Below are 20,164 nucleotides of genomic sequence, written 5' to 3'. Positions count from 1 at the left end.
TCTGAAATCAGGAAGTCAACGCAGGGGTTTCATCAAGAAGGAAACTGTCAGACTCAAATGTCTCAGGGAGTTTGATAAGAAAGAGATCTAGAAATGTCTTGTGACTTAACAAAAAGGAGACGAGTGACTAAAAGCAAGGTATAATCGGTATATATGAGGAGTTTGAGTTCAGAGAATAGAATAATCAGCTGGATTGCTCTAAAAGGACTTCATGAATGAAGACTGTGTTGGTCTTGGAAGAATACATCCTGGAAAGGATCTTCTAGATGGCACAGATGCCAGCTGTTCATCAAACCTGTTCTCAGCTTCCTGGACACTTCACTGAACTACAGTAGAGGCTAGCTGAGAACTCACATGTGCCCTTCACAACTTTCCACATGGGATTCTCCATATTCCCTCTTCTTTTGGGGGCACGTGACCCATATATTAAGGGTGGTGAGGCCATAAGATGGAAGGATTCTGAATCCCTGAATCATCTCTTGGAGTAGAGCCACCTGCCAAGGAGAAACACCTGCTTTGGCGCTTAAGTGGGCAAGAAACAAAATTCTCCTGAGTTAAGCCACTGATGTTTTGACTCATCTATCACAGCAACTAGGATTATTGAGAAGTGAGGGACTCCTTCAAAGAGCAAGAAGAGGATTAACGAATCTAGGGAGGAGGACTGGAAATGGGAATAATTGGATAAAAGGTTGGAAAAGTAGATGGTGGCCAGATTATGGAGGACCTCAGTTCCAAGGAGAAGTTCTTGAATTTTTATAACATTATATCTTGAATTTTTATTTTCAAATTTGAATAATATTTCACATTCACTATTTATTTTTTTCTACAATAGGCTTACAAGTCAGATATTAATATAACATTTTATAAATGATGAAACAGGTTCAAAGCAAGTAAGTGGGCTAAAGTCCCCAAAGTTATTCCAGCACAGAGCTAAGGTTTGAACCCAGGTTGACTGATTGCAAGGCTAACACTCTTTCCACTACCATGTCCGTGACTCACATGGCCAATTGAAAAACAGAAACTACAAGAAGCTTATGTGTTCAAGGCAGCAGCATTCAGGATGAATTAGCACAACAGCGATTCTAATTAGTGAGGCTTTGGGGTCAGGCATGAGCAAAGAGATAAGAAGCTTGAATTAAGGTGGTAGCAGATGAGAAGGAAAGGAAAGGTCAGAGTAAAGCTTTATGAAGGAAAGAAATTGCAGGCCCTGGATTCTGGGCATGCGACAGGGCGAGGCAGGATTAGACGCTACCCACCATTAGGGTTCAAGTGTGTCTTGGCATGTTTTGCAGAATTGTAGAGCAGGCCCCAGGAGAGTTAATTTGCATGGGGACTTTAATTTTTTTTGGAGAGAGGACTTCTGTGTACTTGATTGGGTGATGGGGGAGATGCTCATTTTATTCCCAGGACCATGATCTCTATCTGAGACAGGTGGAGAGAGAGGCAGGCAAGGGCAGGTGAAGGTGCTTTCATGAAAGATTTTGTGAAGAGGGAGAGTGCAGGTCAGACTTCTTGGGGCTCAAGAAACACAGTGTGGCATGGCGCTGGAAGGGGAGGCCCTCCCGCCTTTTGTTCTAGGACCAGCACGCTCTGACCCTTTTTGCACCTGGTGCACTTTGCCCATTTGGGAGCTCCTAGGGATGGCACGAAAGCAAGGATGGCGTTTGGGGATGGCATCTCCTGGACAGTGCCAGCAGTAGGGCAGCCTCTGTGCTTGTGTTTCTCATCTGCATATGTGGGACACTCTTCAGGGAGTTTTGGGGACACCTGGCTCTGCTGAGGGGACTTCCAGCGGGTGTGGACCGTGAGCAAAATGCAAATTACTGCTATTGATAATAATAACGATTTGCCTCTGAACGTTGGTAAGCCCTGGGGAAATCTCAGATTCCACTGGGCCCCACACTGAGACTATCGGTGTATAGTTTAATGAGAAGACACCTTCCATAGACCGGGGAGGATCATTTAAGGATTGAGACCTGAAGAACGAAAATGAGCTTATTCATACAAATGTAAGTTAATCCTCGCTCTTTTTAAGCTTCTTATTGTGCCTTGTTACTTGACGGGACTTGGTCTGGCAGCATCCTTGGTGTTTAAGAGGGATATTTTCAGAAAATAAGGACTCTTTTTTTACCCCTTGAATGTTTCAAAACGCTTTCATGGTATGTGAAGAAAGCTACTTGATTAAAGTGTTTGTAGTTCCCATTAAATCCCCTTCTTCTTTCCAAATACTTTAAAGTTCTGGCACAAACTAAAAGGGTTAAACTACACCTGGCCCTTTCACCGTGTCATTGCGAATATTGTGAGTAATGTCCAAAATATGAGTCTTCATGTGAACAGTGGGTGATTTCCGCCCTCCCCCGCCGGTAGCCTGCACCCCGCCCCACTGTATCTCACGATGTAAATGTGTTACTCGTTTATCAAGGACAGCGTGGTGATGAAGCAAATCGCTGGTTTTGACACCCTCCGTTACTAAGGAGGGAGGAAACCTGTAGGGCCTGAAGTTTGCCATTAATCTGTGAATCGCACGCCCTGCTCTTGCGATCTCTCAGAGGTGGGTCTGCGTTTGTCTGCTCTTTCTCATGTATTTTTGAGACGCAAATGGAAGGAGCCTAAACATACAAAACCCATCTATATCTTAAGAGGAGACCGGCCCAATTCAGGTCATTATTTCCCCCGTTTTCAGTATCGTTACCTTGCTCTCATTCCTTATCCTCCTCCAGGAAAGAGGGGCGAGGCGAGCAGCCTGGCACCTCAGCTTAGTTGATAGATTTTGCTCCATTAACCTGACTAAGTCTATTTACTTAAAAACAGAGCCCAGATTACCACGACACCAGGGAGAGGAGGACAGCTCTGCTCCTGACTCTCCGCCTCACTCTTTTCTGGGCTGTTTCAGGCTTTCCACATTTTGGTCTGCAGGACAGAGTCTTGGAAGGCCCATGCTGCCACTTTTTTCCAGGAGCTGTTTCTGGGACTCTGGATGTTGCCAATTCCTGTCTCTGCAGCAGGGGAGCCTGTGTCACTTTCAGGGTGCAAAGCAAACTGAAAGGCTGCAAAAAGTAGTTGGCAGAGCCTGTTCCACACGCCCAGTCCAACACCCACCTGATAATATAATTTTTGCCCATTTGTTTTATTCAGTGCATAGTGTGTTTTAAGGCAGCGCTAACACAAATCATCCATTCATCCATCAAATATTTACTGAGTGCCTATGATGTGCCAGACACTAACCTAGGCAGTCAGGTTATGCCATCGACCAGAAATGGGGAAAATTCACTGCTTCATGAGCTTACATTCTGGTAGCAAAAGAAAGAAAAAAATAGCATTCCAGGTGGATAGGATGCATTAAATATAAAATTACAGGTTTTTACATATTTCATAAATCTATTTTGAAATAGCTAACAACAACAGCGTATCATTTTACAGTTTGTAAATACTTTTTTGCATATCAGATTAAATCATAGAGGCGATTTCATATATTTCAACTTTATTTTATTATTTTAGTAACTCTATGAGGTGAGTATTATTCTTTAATCTGTTTTCAAACTGTGAACCTGAGGCTCAGGGTAGACTATGTAAGCCCAACGTCCTAGACTCCACTCAAACTCAGGCACTCTGGCAGAACAGCTAGGAGAACACAAGCTCAGACCATGGATCCAAGGAGCTGCACATTTTTGAAATAATACTGGAAAACACTTAAACACTAACAGTTAATAGTTGATCTGACAGTTTTCATGTGGAGGGAGATTCAAGGAGATTAATAAATTATTGTCACTTTCCTGAGTCTCTTCACATTTTATCTCTTGAAGTGGCGCCTACTTAAGAAATCCCTGAGAATGGAATTCCACACAGGCAGTGTGAAACCAGCACCATCTTCTCAGGCTTATAGTGAGAAGTGGTGAAAAGACCACAGTGCTCAGTTTTCGCCTTAGTGTAAGTTAAAGCTGTGACTTGGGAGCAGTTTTTCTGGGGTCTATGAACCCTAGAAATGCAAAATCCCAAACTCCCTTCAGAGGCAAAGGTCTGCGTTGAGGAGAAATTGCTGGAATTTCTGGAATAGAACCCAGACTGAGAATAGGAATAATATTGGCTACAGAATGAGAAGTTCTGATGAGGATGGGAGAGGGGGCAGAGGAGGAGTATCTCAGAAAGTTCCAGGCCATATATTTAGCTCTTTAAAAATAACAAAAGAGGCAATTTAGACCTCTGACCCTAGACAAATGATCTTGATTGAGTAACAAAGTTACTCAGAAAAGGAAAATAAAAAATACAAAAATGTTCCTATTCAATGAAAGAATCCAGAAAAATACGACCACAGAACAGATGACAATTGTAATCTGGTATTTCAAAAATAAGCTAAAAGTAATTAAGAAATTGATAGTAACTTTGAAAGAATGACAGAAATTAGAATTGGAAAAAATTCAGAAATGAGATAATTGGGAAAAAGGAACATTTATATGACAATGGAATTCATAAAAGAAATAAAAATTTAGAAAATTAAAAAATGATGAAACTAGGAAGAAAAAAGCAAATTAACACAATGGATATTTTAAGAGACACAGAAGGGGGGAAAAGAAAAAAAATTGAAAATTAGTCAGAAATAAAGTAGAGAAAAGCATTCGAGTGAAAGGGACAGAGAAAAGGCTAAATAAAGAAGATCTAATATATATATTTTAGGAATCCTCAAAGACAACTAGGTAAGTACTAAAATCTGTAATTCAAGGAAACTTTCCTGAAATAAAAGATGACAGAGGCTTCACATTAACACGGAAATACTTGAGAAAACTGAACCCCAAAAGGCCAACACTGAGAGATATGCTAGTAAACATATTGGACTTGAAGGAGACAGAGGAAGAAAATCCTTTGGGCATCCGGCCACCCGTGAGCAATGTGTTAGCCAGAAAACAATGGGATAGCATAATTAAGGTAATTATGGGAAGAAACTGTAAGCTAAAGGGCGGTGCCTGTGGTTCAAAGGAGTAGGGCATCAGCCCCATGTACCAGAGTTGGCGGGTTCAAACCTGGCCTGGGTCAAAAACTGCAAAAAAAAGAAAGAAAAACTGTAAGCTAAGGAGTTCATATCCAGCCAAACTTACCTTCAGATATGAAGAGTTCAGGAGTGCTCTTGTGACCATGACAACATTGAGGAGGCATTACTCCTGTAGTCTTCCTGAGTAATCTACAGGAGAATGTACCTGGCTGACAGGTGAGGTGCTGACACTGGGTTGGTAGACCATCCTACAGGAAATGCTCCCCTAAAAGGAGGAAGCAAACCCAGGAGGAAGAAGGATGGCATCCAGGAAATGCAGGATTGAAGGCAAGATCTCTGACACCAAGAACAATGTGACAAATTCCTCTTATGCAGGAAAAGACTTTGACAGAGGGATGTTAGAAGGTGCGGGAAATTTAGTCATATGTTCAAAGTAAATGAAGCGAATGAAAAACAAAAGTATAGCGATTTCAGGATCTAAAAAGTTGTGCAAGAAATGAAATATAATCATACTATATTACTGGACTTGTTAGGGAACAACATTTACATAGTCATAATATGGAAAGAGTGAACGTAGATAGGATGCAAAAAATAAGATAAATCATATTTAGAGAATAATGAAGGGAGGTGTAATTGAATTAATATCCTAATTCACCATAGTAAAAAGTCAGTAGCTAATGAATCAGCTAATAGGATATGGCACCTACCATTCAGAAATATCCAGACAAATACGGAGGAGAGATGGTGAAAGTGTTCAAAGCCATTATTTCTGAGGGAAAGGGATAAGGAAGATATCCCACAACAGTGGACAAGAGACTGTTGTTCTAAGCCTTTAGGTCCTAGTTGACTTTTTAACTAATTTGCATATCATCTTTGATACTAGTTTGGAAAAAAACAAACCAAAACAAACAAAAAACTCTGGAAAGCCTCCAATAAGCCCTGACTTCTAAACCCAACCAACACCTGGCCGTGTGCGTCCTCCCGTAGCCCAGCCTGGCTGGTGACCAGCCGGCTGCCACAGACCGTCTTCCCCTTGACTCATCCTCCTCCTACAGGTCATGGACTCTGCCAGTGTCCTCAGAGTCTCAACAAGAACGACTGACTCACGAGTGTAGCATTGGAAGCGTCCATTGAGACCACCCTTCGGACTTCCTTCCTTTCCTTTCCTGACCGGGAAATCGAGGCTGATGGTGAGTGAGGGGCGGCCCCAAGTTCCCTGCTGTCTAGTTTCAGTGTCTGAATTGGATCTTGGGCCTCTTCCCTCTGTGACTGGTGTTGTTTCTCCAAAGGGCTCCCTTCAGTGAGTTTATTCTGGTTGTGTGAACCTCTCCCTACGTGCTGTGACGCGCTCAGCTTCTCCACTGTTCTACCCCTGCTCGGATTTGAGTATTTGGGGGAACTGTCTTGGCATGAATTTGGGCTGTGGGAGCCCGGAGCGCTTTACCCTGCCCTCTGCTGCCCTCTGCTGGCGACGCTGGTCTTTGCTGTCCACCCTTCCTGTCCAGGCCCCACGGGCAACTAAGAGGCACCGCGTTTGACTCTACCTGTCGGTGAAGAAAGAACATTCTGGCTTCAGGGCATGGTTGCGACCTCTGACCTGTGCCAATCCACCGGTCCTGTCTGGTACCTGGGAGCTTGCTAGGAATGCAGAACCTTGGGCCCCGCCCTATATTTATTGACCAGAATCTGCCCAGTAATTGAAGCTTGAGAAGCGGGCCGTGGGTCAAACTCGGTCGCATTCAGGGAAGCACCAGGGACCTGTCTCACCTGCTCTGCCCGCTGGGAATGATGAACTGTGGTTTGGGTGATTTTTCTGCTTCATCCTGTCAGGACAGCTACCCATGATAACTGAGAGCAGAAGGCGGCATACAGGGAATTCTAAACTTAAAAAATCCACTACATTAAAAGGCTGAGATGGTGCGACATCTTAACATTAATTGGGCTTCAGTACGTCAATCTTTTCTGCCTGACACAATTCGTGGGAATATTGTATTTTGGCTTTAGAGGTATACTAAGATTATTCTCTACGTTTTTAAAAGATCGATTTTGTCTATAATTTATAAAATACATAGTACAATTGCAGTAGGTATTTGGAAGACCTCAGTCTGGGGGGTTTTCAGGATGCCTGAAATACAAGTCGCTGAGGTGTCCCCCATGCTCTCCTGCCCGACTTCATTCATTCTCAGGCATTTGGCCAGCAGAGGTTTACTAAGCCCCCACCGTATGCCAGGTACTGTGTTAGGTGTCCAGAATTCAGGACAGACATGGTTCCTGCTTTCCTTGGTTTTCTAGTTAGTATGGAAGTCTGATACTTTACATATTATGATTTAATAATAGTCCTATCAAGAGAAAATGATGGAAGTTGGAGCTGGCTACTATGAAAAAATGATATTTAAACGGACACATAAAGGCTGTTGGAGTGGTGAGGGGTGAGGGGGGAAAGGGCATTAGAAAGTCCTGAGTGAAGCAGGGGCCAGGTGCAGGCTCCAGGTAGGAGGGTGTGGCTGCAGTACAAGGCCTGTGGAGATGTTGAGGTGAAACGATGCAGGGTTTAGTAGCACCTGGAACCAGGTGGTTTATCTTATTATATGGAAAATGGGAGCCACTGGAGAGTTAAGCACAGGGAATGGCATGCTACAATCTTTCTGTTGTCACCAAACAGGCTGTGTCCATGAATGTTGAAGCCAATCCTAAATCTCTGGGCCCAAGTACCAAGTATGGGGGCGCCAATGTCTTTGATGAGTGCAGGGTCTGAGCCTTTGGGATGCTTCCTCTCTCTCTCCTCCTCTCCTTCTCCTCCTGCAGTAACCTCTACCCAGGAGGCAACCACTCAGGCCCAGGTTGTAGGATGGACCATCTCCCTCTGCTCCAAGTGAGGTCAGAGAGGACACCCGTGTCTCCTCCTTCCACAGTTCCCATCAGCACAGGACCACACATGTGGCTACACAGGTTCCACTTACTGCCTGAAAGGGATTGGCCCTCAGCCCTCAGCCAGTCCTCTGATAACAAAACTTTAGTAAATGGATAGATTGGATGGATTTTGACTCCATATCAAATGATGTTCATTTTTGAAAAGACGTGTCTTGAATATAAAAGTGAAGGATGGTTTTCTCTAGGCTTAAAGCAGAGAATGAAACAGTTCATACCTGGATAGAATTATTGGAGAGGAAAGTTCAAAGAGAGAGTTCTGTTTTGACAAGAAGAATCTCAAAAATATGATTTTGCTCAAAAAATATTTTACTCTAGGACAAAGAAACTCACACTATTCCAGAAGAAGTAGGTGGGCTGTTTAGAAACTCTGAAAATGGAAAAGTAGGCACGTCTGATTCTATACCTTACAGCAGAGTAGAAGAAAGATAACAATCTATTATTACAAATGTAGTTTTCATTTGAAGCAATTAAGCAGACTGCAGAAAAAGAGGAGTCAAAAGAAACTCAGTATAAGAAAGATTTTACTCTGTAAATTTTTCTATGTTGGTTCTACATCTTATTTGTTTATATAAATAAAAAATTATTTATAGTGATATACATTACTTAAGTTTTCTTAATATGCATGACTATTGTATATATAATTAGTACTGACATAGTAGTATTTGACATCTGTCTTTGTGGGTGGGTGTAGCAAAGTCCTCAGAGATGTTCCGAAGAACCCTGGGAGGACCAGTCTCAGAGCACAAACCCAAGTGAGTACGTGGTTCCCAACAGAAGTTTCTCCAAAGTCTGTTTTAGCACTACTCGGAGCATACCACCACCTATTGCTGTGGATCGAAGCCCAGAATCTTCTTATGCAACTTTCATCTGCTACCAATATTTCAAAGGATGCTGTAAAATTCTCAGACCTGGATGACTGTATACTGATTTATCTATTTCTATTTGTGCCCACGTAAGCACATGCAATATAACTCACTGGGGGTGTCAGAAGTGAAATCATACAATGACAGGTCATAATTCCAAGAATTCTGAGCAACCAATGACTGTCCAGGCTCTTCTAGAACTTTCTGTGGGGCTGTGAAGAGAGCAGAGGCAGTTCGAGAATGATTAATCCTTCAGCGGAAGCATATTCAAGTCACGTTCTAGGAAAAAAGAGAAAAGTGTTACTTCCCAGGGAGCTGTCATTTCTCTTCACGTTTCTTTTATTTCCACTGATTTTCCTTGAACCAGACCCCCTTTTACCAGTGAATGTGGGAGCCAGAACACATTCTTAGGAACAAACAGCATTTAACAGGTGCATTTGTAGAAAGGAGGTGGGTGGTTGGGTGCCTTCAAATTCAGCAGGGGATTTCTGGTGGAACAGGAATGTTTACCCTGCAGACGGATATCCAAGGGCTCTCACACTTTTGCTTCTTGGAAAGATAATAAATAAGGTAAAATATGTGATTTTCTTTAGATGTTCTGGATGCTTTTTCCTATGAGACTTTTCTTTGTGCCTTTTTGTGTCTGCTGTTCGTGTTTCTGTATACAAGAAAGAAATATGTTTTGATTGTGAATAGTGGCAAGAACAACCCAGGCTGGAGGTCTTTGTATTTGCTGCAAACCATAACTTCCTTACAGTAAGGTGCTCACTGTCAGAGGATGGGGTTTGCAGAATGAATAAAACTGGGTGAGGATAAAAAGAAAACCAGGGACAAAGAAGGTAGCTGTACTGAATGTGTTTGCAATAGTTTGTTTCCCTTAGAGGCTCGTTCTATGTACTGACTAACCTCTGAGAGCCATATTCACTAGCTCATCCAAAGTCCAGAGTCTGTAGCCTGTTTCTTACTTCGTCCTTGCCCTGGGTTGGGTTCAGGACCTGGTGGAGAAGCAGAGAAAAAGAAGCAGGAGAAAGAGAATTATTTATTAATACAACGAAAGGTTTAAACTTGAAGTAACTGAACAAACTTAAGAGGAAGTAAAAGCTCAAGAGCCAAAATAACATCAGTTTTGGAAAAATAAAAAAAAGTGAATTTTTGCACATCCCATTGTTCGAACATAATTTATAACACGTCTGTCTGCTCAGTCACTAAACAGAATGCAGCACTCCCGCATCTGCCCCATAGCTTACTCCAGGAACACGTTCATGTGGGAACCTGAAAAACTATCATGCTGAACTTCCCCAAACAAAATCACCTCCAAAGGTAACTGACAACATTTGCTTTCAGAAATGTAAACACTAATATGTCCTCACGGGCTATTCTTTTGGTATAAAATAATAAGGATATTTAAAATAAAAATTAAAAAGGAAAAGGAAAAGAAGTTCTTCATCTTGCGTTAGCCAGTTCGTAATGTCAAAATCTGTTCTTTCTTGAATGTATACAACATGTCTAGTACAGTGTAATTCTAGGGCCTGGCTGTGGATATGGTACGGCCTGGCTCATGAACAGCTGACATTCTAGTCAGAGAAAGTAGGTAGATATACATACTGAATAAAGGAAAGGACAGGGGACAATGTACCACAATGTTCAACGTGGAACAACGGAACTATAATGTCATTAGTTGAGTACCTGCTATGTTCCAGCTTCTGTACTAATCAGAGTGTGGTAACTCATTTACCCTGACAACAATCACCCTATCAGGCAGGGACAATTATCATCTCCAGTCTCCAGAAGAGGTAAGAGAGAGAAGGTGAACACCACCCTGAGACTCTACGTGACTGAACTACCGTTCAAACCTGGTGCTCTGGCTCCACTGCTAGACCTCCAGCCTGAGGTCCTCTCAGAGTTACAAGAAGCGAGGAGAATATAGGCCAAAGCCATCTGAGTGGTTTCTTGGGAGAAGCAGAATTTGAGCTGGGTCCAGAAATATAGGTGGGCAGGTGTGAATTGCTAGAAGTAGAGGCTGGGAAGGCTTCTGGGTGGGAGAAGAGCGTGAACCCAGGAGGACGGTGGAGGGGCACTAAGGACACCCACGTGGAGGCCAGTGTGTTTCATTGGAAAGAGCATGATCCCCTGAATTCAAGTTCTAGTTCTCTCACTTACTTGCACAGTCAACTTCCCTGAGCCTCAGTTTCTTCATCTATATTGGAGGAAAATCAATACCCTTTCACAAAGTTCTGAGTAGTGGAGATGTTAATTCATGCCGTCCTCAGCATAGACACCGTCACATGATTGATGCCTGATAAAGACTATTATGTTATTTTAAGAGAGATGTTAGGAGAAGCAGGAAACACATACAGGACAGGTGATGGAAAGTCTGGTCAATTCAACTTCCTAAAGAAAACAAATGTGTAGGAAGTGATCGTTGTTACAGAAATACTATTTTGAACTTTGCTAAATGAAAGGAACTTTCCCCATCAGTAGTACCTTCTCATCTAACCATTCCATGTGTTGAGTCTATAGAACTTCCTCATTCTTTGGAAGGAAGAGCTGGTTTTTCTTGAATTGTCACCAGTGTCAATCACAAAAAAAAAAAAAAAAAAGGTGAAGGTGTAGGAAGTTGAAAAGGGGGATGTAGAAGTGGTTTAATAATTAGCAGTTAGCAATGTCAACCTAAAAATAACCCTGTCATACATTATTCCGTAAGTGAGAGTCCTTACTTTCTGCAAGACAGAATGTCATTATTGTCCCTTAGTACCCAGTATTCTCTGAGCTCTTGTGTCTCTCTCTTACGGAAGCAGTTAGGCAAAGTTTACTTTGATCTCTCTAAGGCTCGCAATGACTTGGATGCAGCTTTGAACAAATCTTGCCCTCCAGGAAAACATCGTGGTCTCAAATTCTTATCTTCCTGCTCTGCGTGTCCCTAGAAAACCCTCCTCTCTTCCCTCCAGCACAGTGAAACCCTGGCCCCGTGCACTCTATCTTTGTTTTTGATGTGCTCTTCCCCAGGCTTTTGTATTGTTTTGACCTTGGCTCTTTCTGGAAAACTTTTGAATTCCTGTATCTCTGAAGCCCCACTTCCACATACAGAGTTGATGCTGTTCTCCTTTTGCTCTAGACCAGGAAATTGTTTCTTGACAATCTGCTTACCCCTCTTTCTTCCCCCATTAATATCTATTTCTAGACTCTCTCTACTTCTAGAAAAACATCTTACTTCCTGGATGCCAAACTTGTTCTCCTTTCTTCTAAGCTACTTTTTCCAAAACTACTTTTCATTTTAGAAAAATGTTGACTGGATTCCCAAGACCCCAACTCCACACCACAATGGCAGGAGAGAAGGGGACAGTAGGATGTGAGGTGTCAAATTCAGCCGAGACCTGGGCCCCCAGGAGTTTGAACACTTTCAATAATCCTATTTAGATATTTGACACCAGCCACTTTCTTTTTACAGTCATATCTTTATAATAAAAATGAAAGTAATCAAAAAATAAAATTACAAAATAATACTATTTATAATACTGTCAAAAATATACTTAGGAATACATTTTTTTGTTAAATCATAATTGTATACTTTTATGGGGTACAATGTGATGATTTAATATACAGTGTGGAATGCTTCAATCAAACTGATTAATGTAACTGTCAACTCATGCAACATGATCTTGTGATTAAGAAAGTGGCTAGACGTTATTATAATCTCGATCATGAAATCACGTTGTGTGAATGCTGATATGAAGTGAAATGTTCTTTGGTTCACTTATGTTCCAACTTGTCCAGACACAGATTTATTGTACATTCAGAATATGTTTCTAACCAAGAAACGTTTTTTTTTTTTAGAGCAGTTTTAGGTTCACAGCAAAATTAAGTGGATAGTACAGAGTTTACCATATTTATCCTGCCTGCACTTCCCCCATTATCACCATCCTGCATAACAGTGGGACAGTTGTTACAATCTATGAACCTATGTTGACACATCAATGTCACCTAAAGACCATAGTCTCCATTAAAACTCACTTTTTGGGTTGTATATTTTGTGAACTTTGGCAAAACTCCACTTTCACTCCACTCTCTTATAGTAACATATATCCACCATTGTAGTATTGTACAGAACAGTTCTGGCTGCCCTAAAAATCTTGTACTGCACCCGTTTATCCACCTCCTACCAGCAGCCTGACACCATTAATATTTTCACTGTCTCCAGAGCTTTTCTTTTCCAGAATGTTATATAGTTGGAATTGTACAGTGTATAGCCTTTTCAAAATGGTTTCTTTAACTTAGTGATATGCATTTAGTAGTTTTTTTATGCCTTGATAACTTATTTCATTTTTTTTTTTATCACTGAAGAATATTACATTGTGTGGAAGTACCACAGTTTTCTAATCCATTCACCCACTGAAGAACATCTTGATTGCTTCTGAGTTTTGGAAATTTATGGGCAAAGCTGCTGTATTCATCCGTGCACAGATGCACATCTGTGTGGACATACGTTTCAATTCATTGGTCAATACCAAGAATCATGATTGCTGGGTCATGTGTTAAGAGAATGTTTACTTTTGTAAGAAACTGTCTTTCAAAGTAGCTGTAGCATTTTGCACTCCCACCAGCAATGAATGAGAGTTTCTATTTCTCCACATCCTCATCACCATTGATGTTTTTGATGTTCTGGATTTTGGTCATTCTGACATCCAAAAGCACTGTTCAACTTACGACTTAAAATAAAGCTATTGTCTACGCATCATTGTTGATTTAATTTGCAATTCCTTAATAATATAGCATGTTGAACATATTTCATAGACTTACTTATAATGTGTAGATTTTATTTGTTGAAGTGTCCGTTAAGGTCTTTTGTCCATTTTTTAATCAGGTTGCTCATTTTGTGATTGTTGTATTTTCAGAGTTTGTTGTGCATTTTGAATAACAGTTCCTTATTACATGTGTCTTTTGCAAGTGTTTTCTCTAAGTCTGTGGCTTGTTTTATCATTCTCTTCCCCATGTCTTTTGAAGAACAGAAATTCTAATTTTGATGAATTCCGGCTTATGAATCATTTCTTTCATGGGTTATACCTTTGGTGTTGTATCTGAAAAGTCTTCTCTATACCTAAGGGGTATATACGTTTTGTCTTACGTTATCTTCCAAGAGTTTTATAGTTTTGTATTTTACAATTAGGCTAATTATCCATTTTGAGTTAATTTTGGTAAAATCTATGTCTAGATTTATTTATTTACCTTTTGCATTTGAATGTCCAGCTGTTTCAGCACCATTTGTTGAGAATGGTTGTTCCATTGTATTGCCTTTGCTCTTTTGCCAAAGACTAGGTTGACAAACTAACTTTTATGTGGGCCAATTCCTTGGTTTTATGGGTCTTTTCCTTGATTTTATGTATGTCTATTTCTGGGCTTTCTATTTTGTTCCATTGATCTATTTGTTTATCATTTTACCAGTAACACATTGCCTTGATTACTGTAGCTTTATATTAAGTCTTAAGTTGGGTAATGTTAGTCCTCTGTTCTCTTTTCTTTCTCCTAATACATTAAATATTTCACTTCACTCTCTTACTTGCCTGGTTTCTGAGGAGTCAGATGTAGTTCTTTTGTTTATTATTATTATTATTTATTTATTTATTTTTGCAGTTTATGGCCAAGGCTGGGTTTGAACCTGCCACCTCCAGCTTATGGGGCCAGTGCCCTACTCTTTTGAGCCACAGGCACCGCCCTCTTTTGTTTATTATTAATTTAAAAAAAATTTACACTAATTTATGGGGCACATGTGAATTTCATTACATGTATATAAAGTGTAGTGATCAAGTCAGGGTATTTAAGGTGCTCATCACCAAAATACAATACATTTCACTTAACGGTAGTCACCCTGCTCTGCTATCACACATTGAATTTATTTCTGTTATCTAACTGCATGTTTGCACCTCCTTCTCTTTGTCTTCTCTCCTCATCCTCACTTACCTTTCCCAGCCTCTGTTATCTTTCCACTCTCTACCTCTATGTGATGAAAGTTTTAGCTTTAACAGTTAAGTGAGAATATGTAGTATTTGTCCTTTTATATCTGGTTTATTTCACTTAAGATAATGCCCTCCAGATCTATCTATGTTGTTGCAAATGATAGAATTCTATTCTTTTCTTTAATGGCCAAATAGTATCGTATGTATGTGTGTGTGTGTGTATATCTATATCTATATCTATATATATATGGTTTTTATTTTTGCAAATAGCTCTTTTTTTTTTTCTTTTCTTTTTATCGTTGGGGACTCATTGAGGGTACAATAAGCCAGGTTACATTGATTGCGTTGGTTAGGTAAAGTCCGTCTTGCAATCGTGTCTTGCCCCCAAAAGGTGTGGCACACACCAAAGCCCCACCCCCTCCCTCCTTCCCCCTCTCTGCTCTTCCTTTCCCCACCCCTCCCTCCTTCTTTCTCTCTCTGCTCTCCCCTTCCCCCACCCCCACCGTGACCTTAATTGTCATTGATTGTCCTCATATCAAAATCGAGTACATAGGATTCATGCTTCTCCATTCTTGTGATGCTTTACTATGAATAATGTCTTCCACTTCCATCCAGGTTAATATGAAGGATGCAAAGTCTCCATTTTTTAAAATGGCTGAATAGTATTCCATGGTATACATATACCACAATTTGTTAATCCATTCCTGGGTTGGTGGGCATTTAGGCTGTTTCCACATTTTGGCGATTGTAAATTGAGCTGCAATAAACATTCTGGTGTGAGTGTCCTTATGATAAAAGAATTTTTTTCCTTCTGGGTAGATGCCCAGTAATGGGAGGTCTAGCTTGAGTGCTTTGAGGTTTCTCCATACTTCCTTCCAAAAGGGTTGTACTAGTTTGCAGTCCCAACAGCAGTGTAAAAGTGTTCCCTTCTCTCCACATTCACACCAGAATCTGCAGTTTTAATATTTTGTGATGTGAGTCATTCTCGCTGGGGTTAGATGGTATCTCAGGGTGGTTTTGATTTGCATTTCTCTAATAGATAGGGATGATGAACATTTTTTCATATGTTTGTTAGCCATTTGTCTGTCTTCTTTAGAGAAGGTTCTATTCATGTCTCTTGCCCATTGATATATGGAATTGTTGGCTTTTTTCATGTGGATTAAATTGAGTTCTCTATAGATTCTAGTTACTAAACTTTTGTCTGATTCAAAATATGCAAATATCCTTTCCCATTGTGTAGGTTGTCTCTTTGCTTTGGTTGTTGTCTCCTTAGCTGTACAGAAGCTTTTCAGTTTAATGAAGTCCCATTTGTTTATTTTTGTTGTTGCAATTGCCATGTCAGTCTTCTTCATGAAGTCTTTCCCCAGGCCAATATCTTCCAGTGTTTTTCCAATGCTTTCTTTGAGGATTTTTATTGTTTCATGCCTTAAATTTAAGTCCTTTATCCATCTGGAATCAATTTTTGTGAGTGGGGAAAGGTGTGGGTCCAGTTTCAGTCTTTTACATGTGGATATCCAGTTCTCCCAACACCATTTATTGAATAGGGAGTCTTTCCCCCAAGGTATGTTCTTGTTTGGTTTATCAAAGATTAGGTGGCTGTGAGATGTTAGTTTCATTTCCTGGTTTTCTATTTGATTCCAAGTGTCTATGTCTCTATTTTTGTGCCAGTACCATGCTGTCTCGACAACTATGGCTTTGTAGTACAGCCTAAAATCTGGTATGGTGATGCCCCAGCTTTATTTTTATTACTAATAACTGCCTTAGCTATACAGGGTTTTTTCTGGTTCCATACAAAACGCAGAATCATTTTTTCCAAATCTTGAAAGTACGATGTTGGTATTTTAATAGGAATGGCATTGAATAGGTAGATTGCTTTGAGAAGTATAGACATTTTAACAATGTTGATTGTTCTTCCATTTGTTAATATCCTCTGCTATTTCCTTTCTGAGGATTTCATAATTTTCTTTATAGAGGTCCTTCACCTCCTTCGTTAGGCATATTCCTAGGTATTTCATTTTCTTTGAAACTATGGTGAAGGGAGTTGTGTCCTTAATTAGCTTCTCATGTTGACTGTTATTGGTGTATACAAAGGCTACTGACTTGTGGACATTGACTTTATTTCCTGAAACATTAATGTATTTTTTGATGACTTCTAGGAGTCTTGAGGTTGAGTCTTTGAGGTTCTCTAAGTATAAGATCATGTCATCAGCAAAGAGGGAGAGTTTGACCTCCTCTGCTCCCATTTGGATTCCCTTTATTTCCTTGTCTTGCCTAATTGTATTGGCTAGAACTTCCAGCACTACGTTGAATAGTAAAGGTGACAGAGGACAACCTTGTCTGGTTCCAGTTCTAAGAGGAAAAGCTTTCAGTTTTACTCCATTCAGTAAAATATTGGCTGTGGGTTTGTCATAGATAGCTTCAATCGGTTTTAGAAATGTGCCACCTATGCCTATACTCTTCAGTGTTCTAATTAGAAAAGGATGCTGGATTTTATCAAATGCTTTTTCTGCATCTATTGAGAGGATCATATGATCTTTATTTTTGCCTCTGTTAATGTGGTGGATAACGTTTATGGACTTGTGTATGTTAAACCAGCCTTGCACCCCTGGGATGAAACCTACTTGATCATGATGTATGACTTTTTTATAATAAGCTGTAATTGATTGGCTAGGATTTTGTTGAGAATTTTTGCATCTATATTCATGAGTGAAATTGGTCTGAAATTCTACTTTTTGGTTGGGTCTTTTCCGGGTTTTGGTATCGGGAGATGTTTGCTTCATAGAACATGTTGGGGAAGATTCCTTCCTCCTCAATTTTTTGGAATAATTTCTGCAGTATAGGAATAAGTTCTTCCTTGAAGGTTTATAGAATTTTGGTGTGAAGCCATCTGGACCAGGGCATTTTTTGGTTGGAAGGTTTTTTATTGTTTCTTTGATCTCAGTGCTTGAAATTGGTCTGTTCAGGAGCTCTATTTCTTCCTGGCTAAGTCTAGGGAAGAGGGTGTGATTTCAAATATTGATCCATTTCCTTCACATTGTCAAATTTCTGGGCAGAGAGTTTCTGGTAGTATTCAGAGATGATCTCTTGTATCTCTGTGGGATCAGTTGTCATTTCCCCTTTATCATTTCTGATTGAGGTTACTACAGATTTTACTTTTCTATTTCTCGTTAGTCTGGCCAATAGTTTATCTATTTTATTTATTTTTTCAAAAAACCAACTCCTTGTTTCATTAATTTTCTGAATGATTCTTTTGTTTTCAATTTTATTGATCTCTGATTTGATTTTGGATATTTCTTTTCCTCTACTCGGTTTAGGCTTAGATTGTTTTTCTTTTTCTAATTCCACAAGATGGCTTGTGAGTTTGTTGATGCACTCTCTTTTTGTTTTTTGAATGTAAGCATCTAAAGTGATAAACTTTCCTCTCAAAACTGCTTTTGCAGTATCCCACAGGTTTTGGTAGCTTGTGTCTTCATTGTTGTTATGCTCAAGGAAGTTAATTATTTCCTGTTTTATTTCTTCCTTCATCCATGTGTTATTCAACAGAAGGTTGTTTAATTTCCCTACCTTTGTGTGGGGTCAAACATTTTTGTTAGAGTTGAGTTCCACCTTTAGTGCCTTATGGTCTGAAAAGATACAAGGTAAAATTTCAATTCTTTTGATTCTGTTGATATTCATTTTGTGTCCCAGGATATGATCAATTTTGGAGAATGTTCCATGGGGTGATGAGAAGAATGTATATTCTTTATCTTTGGGATGGAGTGTTCTATATGTGTCTATCAAGCACAGTTGTTCTAGGGTCTCATTTAAATCTCTTATATCTTTGTTTAATTTCTGTTTAGAGGATCTGTTCAGCTCTGTAAGAGGAGTGTTAAAGTCCCCTGTTATGATGGTATTATCTGAGTAAGGTCTGTTTCAAGAATCTGGGAGCATTTAAATTGGGTGCATAGATATTTAGAATTGAAATGTCTTCTTGTTGTAGTTTTCCCTTGACCAATATAAAGTGACCATCTTTGTCTTTTTTGACTTTAGTTGCTTTAAATCCACATGTATCTGAAAATAAGATTGCAACTCCTCTTTTCTTCTGAATTCCATTTGCCTGAAAAATTGTCTTCCAACCCTTGACTCAGAGTTTTAATTTGTCTTTTGAAGCCAGGTGTGTTTCTTGCAGACAGCAAATGGATGGCTTGTGGTTTTTTTTTTCTTTTTTTTTTTATTGTTGGGGATTCATTGAGGGTACAATAAGCCAGTTACACTGATTGCGATTGTTAGGTAAAGTCCCTCTTGCAATCATGTCTTGCCCCCATAAAGTGTGACACACACTAAGGCCCCACCCCCCTCCCACCATCCCTCTTTCTGCACCCCCCCATAACCTTAATTGTCATTAATTGTCCTCATATCAAGATTGAGTACATAGGATTCATGCTTCTCCATTCTTGTGATGCTTTACTAAGAATAATGTCTTCAACTTCCATCCAGGTTAATACAAAGGATGTAAAGTCTCCATTTTTTTTAATGGCTGAATAGTATTCCATGGTATACATATACCACAGCTTGTTAATCCATTCCTGGGTTGGTGGGCATTTAGGCTGTTTCCACATTTTGGCGATTGTAAATTGAGCTGCAATAAACAGTCTAGTACAAGTGTCCTTATGATAAAAGGATTTTTTTCCTTCTGGGTAGATGCCCAGTAATGGGATTGCAGGATCGAATGGGAGGTCTAGGTTGAGTGCTTTGAGGTTTCTCCATACTTCCTTCCAGAAAGGTTGTACTAGTTTGCAGTCCCACCAGCAGTGTAAAAGTGTTCCCTTCTCTCCACATCCACGCCAGCATCTGCAGTTTTGAGATTTTGTGATGTGGGCCATTCTCTCTGGGGTTAGATGGTATCTCAGGGATGTTTTGATTTGCATTTCTCTAATATATAGAGATGATGAACATTTTTTCATGTGTTTGTTAGCCATTCGTCTGTCGTCTTTAGAGAAAGTTCTATTCATGTCTCTTGCCCATTGATATAAGGGATTGTTGGCTTTTTTCATGTGGATTAATTTGAGTTCTCTATAGATCCTGGTTATCAAGCTTTTGTCTGATTGAAGATATGCAAATATCCTTTCCCATTGTGTGGGTTGTATCTTTGCTTTGGTTATCGTCACCTTAGCTGTACAGAAGCTTTTCAGTTTAATGAAGTCCCATTTGTTTATTTTTGTTGTTGTTGCAATTGCCATGGCAGTCTTCTTCATGAAGTCTTCCCCCAGGCCAATATCTTCCAGTGTTTTTCCTATGCTTTCTTTGAGCATTTTTATTGTTTCGTGCCTTAAATTTAAGTCCTTTATCCATCTTGAATCAATTTTTGTGAGTGGGGAAAGGTGTGGGTCCAGTTTCAGTCTTTTACACGCAGACATCCAGTTCTCCCAACACCATTTATTGAATAGGGAGTCTTT

This window comes from Nycticebus coucang, chromosome 6 (assembly GCF_027406575.1).
Source record: "Nycticebus coucang isolate mNycCou1 chromosome 6, mNycCou1.pri, whole genome shotgun sequence".
Taxonomy (NCBI): Eukaryota; Metazoa; Chordata; class Mammalia; order Primates; family Lorisidae; genus Nycticebus; species Nycticebus coucang.
The sequence above is the reverse complement of the archived record's forward strand: the minus strand, read 5'-3'. Positions refer to the sequence as shown.